Here is an 8,338-nt window from a genome sequence, read left to right as displayed (position 1 = left end):
AGCATAAGTTGCCATGGTGATTTACCCCGAAGAAGCAAACAACCCAACCCAAGTTACTTAATTAATCCACATCCTGCTTCGTATCCCACGGCTCAGAAATCCCATAATGTTCTTAAACCAAAATAGTAACAGGAAATCTCACGTTAGGTGACGTTTTATTGAATTATTTTGCTATTCGTGAAAACGTCTTGTGTGGCATCTTTGGTTTGAACCTTTAATTACTTCGCCACAACATTGTCAGGTTAACTGATCGTCTTATAAAATACACTGACAAGGAAAAGGGAGGTTGTCAGCAAAGCGTCAAAACACTGAATAAACCGGTCACATTACTGTCAAAATAAAACTGTACCCAAAACGTCTCCTTCAGTTACACCTCTTATGTCTATGACGTGCTCTGTTTTTATGAGATAAAGCACTTAGCCACCTAATGTTAACTTGAACGAATATGCTCATGATGTCTGACCGTCACATACGACAGTATAGCGGGGCACCTGACCTTTATTTTGAAGAAAGTATCCTGTTACATCCGGTGTTTTGGAAATAAGCCTCAGCTGGCTAAGCCGGCTAGTACAGTTCGGTAACTTTACTGATAGGCTACTACTACTACTAATACACTACACTAACGTGAGTGAACAGTAACTGGTCTGGTGTCAACAGAACTCACATGAAACACCGGACTTCAGCAGCTGTCTCACGGTGGACTGGATCTGTCCTGGACGTTTTCAGGAGTCCGCGGCACTTCCCGCGAGGACAACAGTCCGGTCAGAAACCAACCTGATTGGCTGCGCATCCTCTTCTTCTGTGTTTTGACGGCGAATTACAGCCACGCGGAGCACTACCGCCACCTACTGCTGTGTCAGCGTCGCTGTATTCTTTGCATCAGTGACGATTTTTGTGATGAATATTGTTTGAGGAAAAGCAATGAGCCATTTTTTTTGCTCCAGCTCCGATTAAAGTCTGTTACTCATGGATTGGAAATAAAGTAAACTTTTGTTAGTCTCTATTTGGATGCTTTCTAATGAGATGCAATGATGAATTTAGTATGACATCTAATCGCAGATCCCTTTCAGTAACTTTTCAATAGGCTTTATGCACAGCTCCACTACTTCCTGAACTTAAACCAGCTCCTTTATTTCCTGTCTTACATTATTGGACAAACTGATTAATCCAGGTGTGTCTGACCATTGGTGTGATTAAGGTCAGAGTCAGGCACACCTGGATTAATCAATTTGTAAGACAGGAAATAAATAGGCCTACTATCACAAGAATAGAATGAAAACAATTGAACGACAGGTCTTTAAAAAAAAAAAGACTTGACAACGACTCTAGAATAGAATAAAATGTCAACAAAATTCACAATAATCGACAGATTAATTGATAATGAAAATAATTATTACTGTAGTGTGGCAGCCCTAAAAAACACAGTATTGAATTAATCATTCACCGCACTAACTCTTACACAGGTTAAAAGACTGACTGGATGTCAACAAAACTTGTGTAATGGTATTAAATAGAATAGAATAAAATAGAATTGAACAACAGGTCTTTTAAAAAAAACTTGACAGCAACGACTCTAGAATAGAATAGAATAGAATGACAGGTAGGCCTATTATAAAAATGGTATAGGGTAGAGAAGAATAAAATAGAATTGAGCGTCAGGTCTTTTAAAAAAAGACTTAATAACAACGACTCAATAGAATAGAATGACAGGTATTTTAAAAATGACAACAAGGGTAGAGAAGAATAGAATAGAAGGGAATTTGAAATAACTTTTCCTCCACTTGGTGGCAGTACTGAGCTTAACATGGGTCTGTCTGTCTCTCCCCTGAGTCTGGTACCTGGAAGGGCAGTCCGTCACCAGAGATCAGTAGTAATCTAATAAACTCTTCCAGCTTGCTTTTCTCTCTCTTTCAGAGGTCAGAGCGGATCCATATAAACTGTGTTTTCACCTCCCTCCCTATATGGCTCTGTCCCTCATAACCTCGCACACACTCTCCTCCAACACCCACACTGTGTGTCAAGGGTACAAGAGGGGAGGGAGACATAAGGCTGTTCTTTTCTCTGTCCTCGTCCAGTTTATGAGCCTTAAACCTGTCGCACTGCCACGCCCACACAGTGTCTGGTTATCTATTATGAAACTCATAAAAGAAAATAAGGAGTATTAAATGCATAGCAATTGTCTGTGTGTGACAGTTATTCTGATGTGAACATGATATTTCATCAGTGGAAGCTGGGTGTTTTGTAGTGGTGCTAGAAAGCAGAGGACATCCTGACATGACAGGTACAAGCACAGTTAAATGTATTTAACGATGGCTGAAGTCCATTTAGTTCCTTCAGTGTCAATGTCCTGGGGCTGGACTCACAAAGACAGACACTGACCATGGTTTGAATAGAACAAACTGGCAGATTTAAGAGAATTTAAATTCATCCGTTGCACAGAGCAGTTTTAATTGGACTCTGTACACTGAATTCTGGGTAAATGAAGTTTTCTTCTGAAACAAAATAAATGACAAACTGAGAAACCATCTAATCACTCAGCTCATTTTACCTCAGCAGAGGTTGTTTGTCTTCTGGAAGAACTCAACAGTCACAAGATAATTTCACTTTCCAAATTTAGTGAAGAGTGAAACAATAAAAAGAAAAAAAATAATTTGGGTTTCTAAAAACACTTTCTCTTCTCATTACACTGTCCATGACAATTTCAGCAAACCACAGATGATGAGCCATGTTTTCTTGTTTCCAGGAGTAACTACTATTGAGCATCTCCAAAACTGCAGATTATGATGCGTACAGTTCTTCATGTGTGTGATGTGCTGGATAATCAAGGCTGATCCATGGAGCCATGGAGGCCCCACCTCACATCTCACAGGATCTGCTGCGTGTCAGAGGTCTAGTGGAGTCCATGCCTTGATAGGTCAGAGTTGTTTAGGAAGCAAAAGGCCCAACGTTAAGCAGTCACAATGAAAAGGCTGATGGGTGTTTCACAAGGTCATGAATTGTGATGCAGGGCTACAACTGAATCTTCCTCACAGTTTGCAGCAGTTGTGCAGCTGAAGAGGGGCACACCGAAGCCACATTATACATTTTAGGTTTGCACTTATTGCTCATGAGACTTTAATATGTACGTATATATATATATTCATCCTGAATTCTTGTCCCAATTATGAAGAAAACACCAAATACTGGGTCCTATTTTTTTCAATTCATTCATTTTTTTTTAGAACCAGCAGAGTACTTTTCATATGTCATATATGATCCATTGTTCATATGTATTACTTATCAAGATGGGGTTTTATGATTGCAGCAGGTGAAAATTACGAGTCACTGCCCACTTTCACCCCCACCCCTCCACCCCCTCACCCCAAACACACCTTCAGATGACCTGAAGAAGACCCATAGGTGGTCGAAACGTTGTCAATTAACATTTTTTCTTTTTTTCACTACTACTTTTTTTGTCCTGCACCTGCCTACTAGTTGGAAGTGCGTGCACTCTCTTAACTATAAAATGCCTTTATTAAATTGTGGCATGGTCAAAATGACAATTCAAAACTCTGACGCGTTTCGGCGTCTAGCCTTCATCAGGGAGTCAAATGGAGTGGGACAGGAACAATGGTTCTTTTATACAAGTGTTTGAAAAAGAACCATTGTTCCTGTCCCACTCCATTTGACTCCCTGATGAAGGCTAGACGCCGAAACGCGTCGGAGTTTTTAATTGTCATGTTGACCATGCCATAATTTAATAAAGGCATTTTATAGGTAAGAGAGTGCCTTGGAATTTTTCTTTTGTTTTCTCACATCATTGATCCCTTTCCAAAGAGCACCTCTTTTTAAACAACGAGTCCACGTAGCGCTCCTTTGTTTGAAGATTTTTATATATATATATAGCTTGAAATAACAGCAATATGAATGGAAAGCATAAGGAACATCCAGATCTGGACGTTTCTTATGCTTTATATTTAAAAATCAGCTGACAGAGGGAGAGCAGCCTCATTTGGTGATAAGAAGAACAGGTTCTTTAGGAACATGAGGAGAAAAAACATGCAGGTTTTCTGTAACATTATAACTAAGATTGCGCCACCCCCCCCTCCCCCTCTCATCTCCCTCCCCAGGCTGAATGAACGGGCGATTGGGGAAAAAAACAAACAAAAACAATTGCTAGTCGAAGCGGTAAAAGCGTTAAAAGCATTTCACGTTAACGCGTTATCTTTGACAGAGTGATCATAACGATGGGGAAAGAAAACGCATTATCCAAACTCAAAGGGTTATGGAGGGATTCGATCCCACACAAGAGCAAGAGTTTTGAACACAAGACTAGGTGCTCTACCAGTTGAGCTGCACATTACATTTACTCCTCACTGTCAATGGCTGAGTGACGACTGAGCTTGCGCATCTATGTGCCTGCAGGCGCGTTGTTGCTACCTATTGGTCTGGACATGGAACAACAGTAGATGATAAGCAAGAGAAAAAAAAAAAAAACTGTGATGGCTGCGCAGCGGCCAGCGGCCGTCCTGCCGCACCGGCCGTTCTGGTATTCTCCAGAACGTCCAGATGGCCAGTCCGCCCCTGGTTTGGTCCGAAACATGGGTTTGTCAGTCACTCTGCTCTGCTGTAAGCCGAGGAGAAAACCTTCCTTGTATCCTACAACCTTTATCCAATGAGGAGAGAGAACGGCATGAAGGGATGCGCGTGAACGTGGTGACGTAGGGACGAGGACCAATAGATCCATGACGAGGGCGGGGACTGCTAACTCCATCGGCTGACAAGAAGTTAGCCAAAACGACCGGATCGCTTACTTCTGCTTTAACCATACAATCACAAAAACAGCAAAGACAAAACTTCCCATCCATCCTTACACAGTCATAAACAGTTCTCATTTCACTCAGCTGGGTCTGCTGTTGAAGGATGTGATGACTGAGGGGATCAGGTCTCTCCTGCACCTCAGAGTCCTGGACCTGCACCCTGAGGGCAGTGGGACTAAATGTTTGTCGAAATTGAGATGCGTGTAATGGCCCTGTTATTGAGTTCAGTGAGGTTGAGTGTGGGAAGAACTCTTACTTTTTATATTTATTCTTATTCTTAGAGCATGTTGGAAAAAAGGGTGGAATAATACAATAAAACTGGCTGAATGATGCTTTACAGTAGCAGTAATAGATGAGTTCACAATGTACAGTGGCTTCTTCACAGAGCCAATGTACATTGAAAGTTTCCTATTCAGTGCACATCAGCATGAAGGCCTGTCAGTGCTGACTCACAGACCCTGAGCCTCTTCTTCTACCAGCTCCAGTGTCGAGATGCAGCTTGAGTAATTCAAAGTGTCAACAGAACTTATGTGCCAGTCCAATTACATGGCCACCTCCTGACCTCCTGGAGGTGTCCTCCACCTGTCGTGAAGGTGGAACCCTCAAGAAGGGACACTGTCCTGGACGTCAGACCAGCATGAAATGCGTCGCTGATGGCTCTGACATTTGCTCATATAACTGCAGCATCGATGGGATTGTCCACACGTGCCAAAGTCTGTCCCTGTAGCTGTGAAATATTTGCTTGTGGATCTTTCCCAGTTCACCATGGCAGCCATTAGAAGTGAACATATAGGCTCTGTCTCTGTGGATCCTGCTGTTTTCATGCTCTCCTATCCTCTAATGTGTCCACGTTGTCATAACTCCTGTTATGAAAGGACGTCATTTTCTGCAGGAGCAAATGTCAAACACACCTCACTGTGAAAAGCTTTTTTCTTTTCTTTCTGTGGCCTCTCACAATGACATGTGAAAAACATGTCTATTTCCTCTGGCTGTGGACCAACCTGTGTATTTTGTTTTTTAATTTTAGCTATTTCAGTGTTCTTTTAAATTTATAAATGATGTGTCCTCAACATGGATCTTTGTTTGGCTGCATGGCGGCTCAGAGGCTGATTATGGATATTTTACTGTATGGGATTCAAGGAGATAATGTTGTGTCTTACAAATCCAGTTGAGTCATCATGAAGAACCAGCAGATTGAATTTATAGTTACTATTATTATCATATCATATACTAGCACAAGTGTTGTTTCACTAAACCCACTCACTGTAAAACATAAAAACACAATGTATTCTACTTCTATGTATTCTAATGGTCAACCTGCCTATGTGATGAATCAATAATGATAGAGTAGCCTATAATATTCTGTTAATCTGCTAAAAATAATTGTTATTTAATTAATCATTGTTTCAATGGTGGTTCTACCTCCACTTTCCTCTCTGACATTTTTTTGTTGTTGATATTTTGTTATAAATAAAAATGTAAGATAAGTGCAAGCAGTTACCCCCTCCCCCCCTTTTTTTTGTACCTATGAATTCTCCTTAACATCTCTCTTTGATATTTTCCACCAAGGTGAAAGGAAACAGGAAGCGGAGGAAAGGAGGCAAGGAAGGTCAGGATAATTGGCAACACATGAAACTAATTTGGGCATCACATGAAGGAATGGGTTACACAATGACAGTGAGTAACACAACCATGAGCTGTTTATCAAATCAGAATACACTAAGTTCAAACCCCATGCAGCTTGGCTCAGGTTAGACTGCTACATTCCTCTACATGACTGACTAACTGATCGAAACTCTAATCTCTACAAACAGATGGGAAAACTGAATTTTAATGTGAAATGTGATTCTATATCTGTACAAAGAAGCTCACAGAGGCAGCCTTGTTGTTAAACTGCCCCACAAATCATGTATTTATTCACCTTCATCGTCTCAAAACTAACAAACAGCAACAAATTGGATTTCATCTCAAAGATCAAATTTCAGCTTCCAAAAGGAATTTAATCATCGATCAAAAGTGGCCAGTAAAAGAGATAAGACTTTTTCTCCAGGGACAGCGGTGGACACTGACTGGCCGGTCCTCTCAGTGGCTGGGACAGTCCTCAACGTCTCTGAATACAGATTTCCAAACAGCGGTGTTGGATAAACTGACAACATTTGGAGTCTTAAAGAAAAAATAAAAACACTGAAACCTAATACGGTGATGTAATAGCAGTCAAAGTGTGAAAATAGTTCTACCTTTGAGTCTAGCTCAGAATCCATGCTGTCATTGCCATTCAGGGCATTGATTGTCCTAGATGTAACATGGCAGGTACCAATATATTGAAATGAATACTGTACCTTTGATGTGTAGATGGTGGCTTTGTATTAACACCTGGACAGAGGCTTGTTTCACAAGAACAGAGAAGAATGCAAACAGCTGCAAACACAAAAAGATTGGTGATTCCAAAATAAATCAGAAAACATTGACATTGACAGCTGCAAAAGGAGCATCAACACATTTAGCTGAGTTGCCCTCCTCTCCCTTTTTAACTTGGGCTCTTCAGTCCCCCTTTGTCTCTGTCTACCATCAGTCCTCTTCATGCCATTCAAAACAATCAATGAGACTTCTAATCACTACGTCACTACAGTGCTAATCATGCAGTGACAGTCTGGGGTCTACTTACTGTCCAGGGCGACAGGGACCTCTACACAGTGCTTCAGTGGACTAACAGTGTTAAAGTTCTTGCAGTGTTTTACTTCACTGAATAAGAACGTAAAAAACACAACATTTCCCTCTGAAATGGCCGAGTTGCAGTATGAAATGGAAATGCATGCACTTAAAGTAAATGTACTTCATTACTTTTGCCCAGTGTTAAAACAATGAGTCAGCCTGCAGTAGGGGAGACCAGACCACCCTGACACACTGGTCATATCTCACTGTTCCAGAGATATCTAGCTATTTACTGTACGTGGCATGAGTGACGGTCATCTCAGATGAGAACAATTTTTCAAGTCTAAATAAAGTAAAAAATCCGAACTGCACTATTTATTCAGAAAACTCTGCTAAGTGACCATTTACAATGGTATTATACACAATATAGGAAAGAAGGTGTACTTTACCTAAAGTCCTGTACTAAAGTTAGCTTGCAGTATAGTTAGAAATACCAAAAATCATCAGTGGCTGCACCAAGCACAGGTGTCTTTGTGTTTTTTTTTTTTTTTGTCAATTGTTCAGTAGATGTGTACGAGCAGGGGTGTGATCCAACATGGTTAAAAATGCATTTTTCATGGGTTAGACATGGTTGTAAATGTGGCCATAAAATAGCTGAAATAAACATGATGATGATAATGATAGTACGATTTTCTTGAGAAAATATAAAGCCTACATTATTCATAAATAATATTTTTGTAATTGCCCAACAGAAGGAGGAGGAAAATACAAGTAAAGTTTAAAAATAGTTTGAAGTATGAAAGACAGAAAAAGGCAGCAGACCACCTGGTGTAATGCTGAGGGCAGTGAGGCAGGTAAAGCTTCCAAATAAATCCACAAGGGGTGCA

At 40.6% G+C, this 8,338-nt stretch overlaps 1 long non-coding RNA gene across 1 annotated transcript in view; it reads right to left on the bottom strand.

The window, feature by feature from the left end:
* The window catches only part of LOC146971400 (uncharacterized), a 204,266-nt gene that overhangs the window by 84,762 nt on the left and 111,166 nt on the right, over window positions 1-8,338 (bottom strand). The window lies entirely within an intron of this gene.

Source organism: Trachurus japonicus, chromosome 16 (genome assembly GCF_045865225.1).
Source record: "Trachurus japonicus isolate A0001 chromosome 16, Traja_1.0".
In the NCBI taxonomy this organism is placed as follows: Eukaryota; Metazoa; Chordata; class Actinopteri; order Carangiformes; family Carangidae; genus Trachurus; species Trachurus japonicus.
Note: the sequence above shows the minus strand (reverse complement) of the source record. Positions and strands in the feature narration are given on the sequence as shown.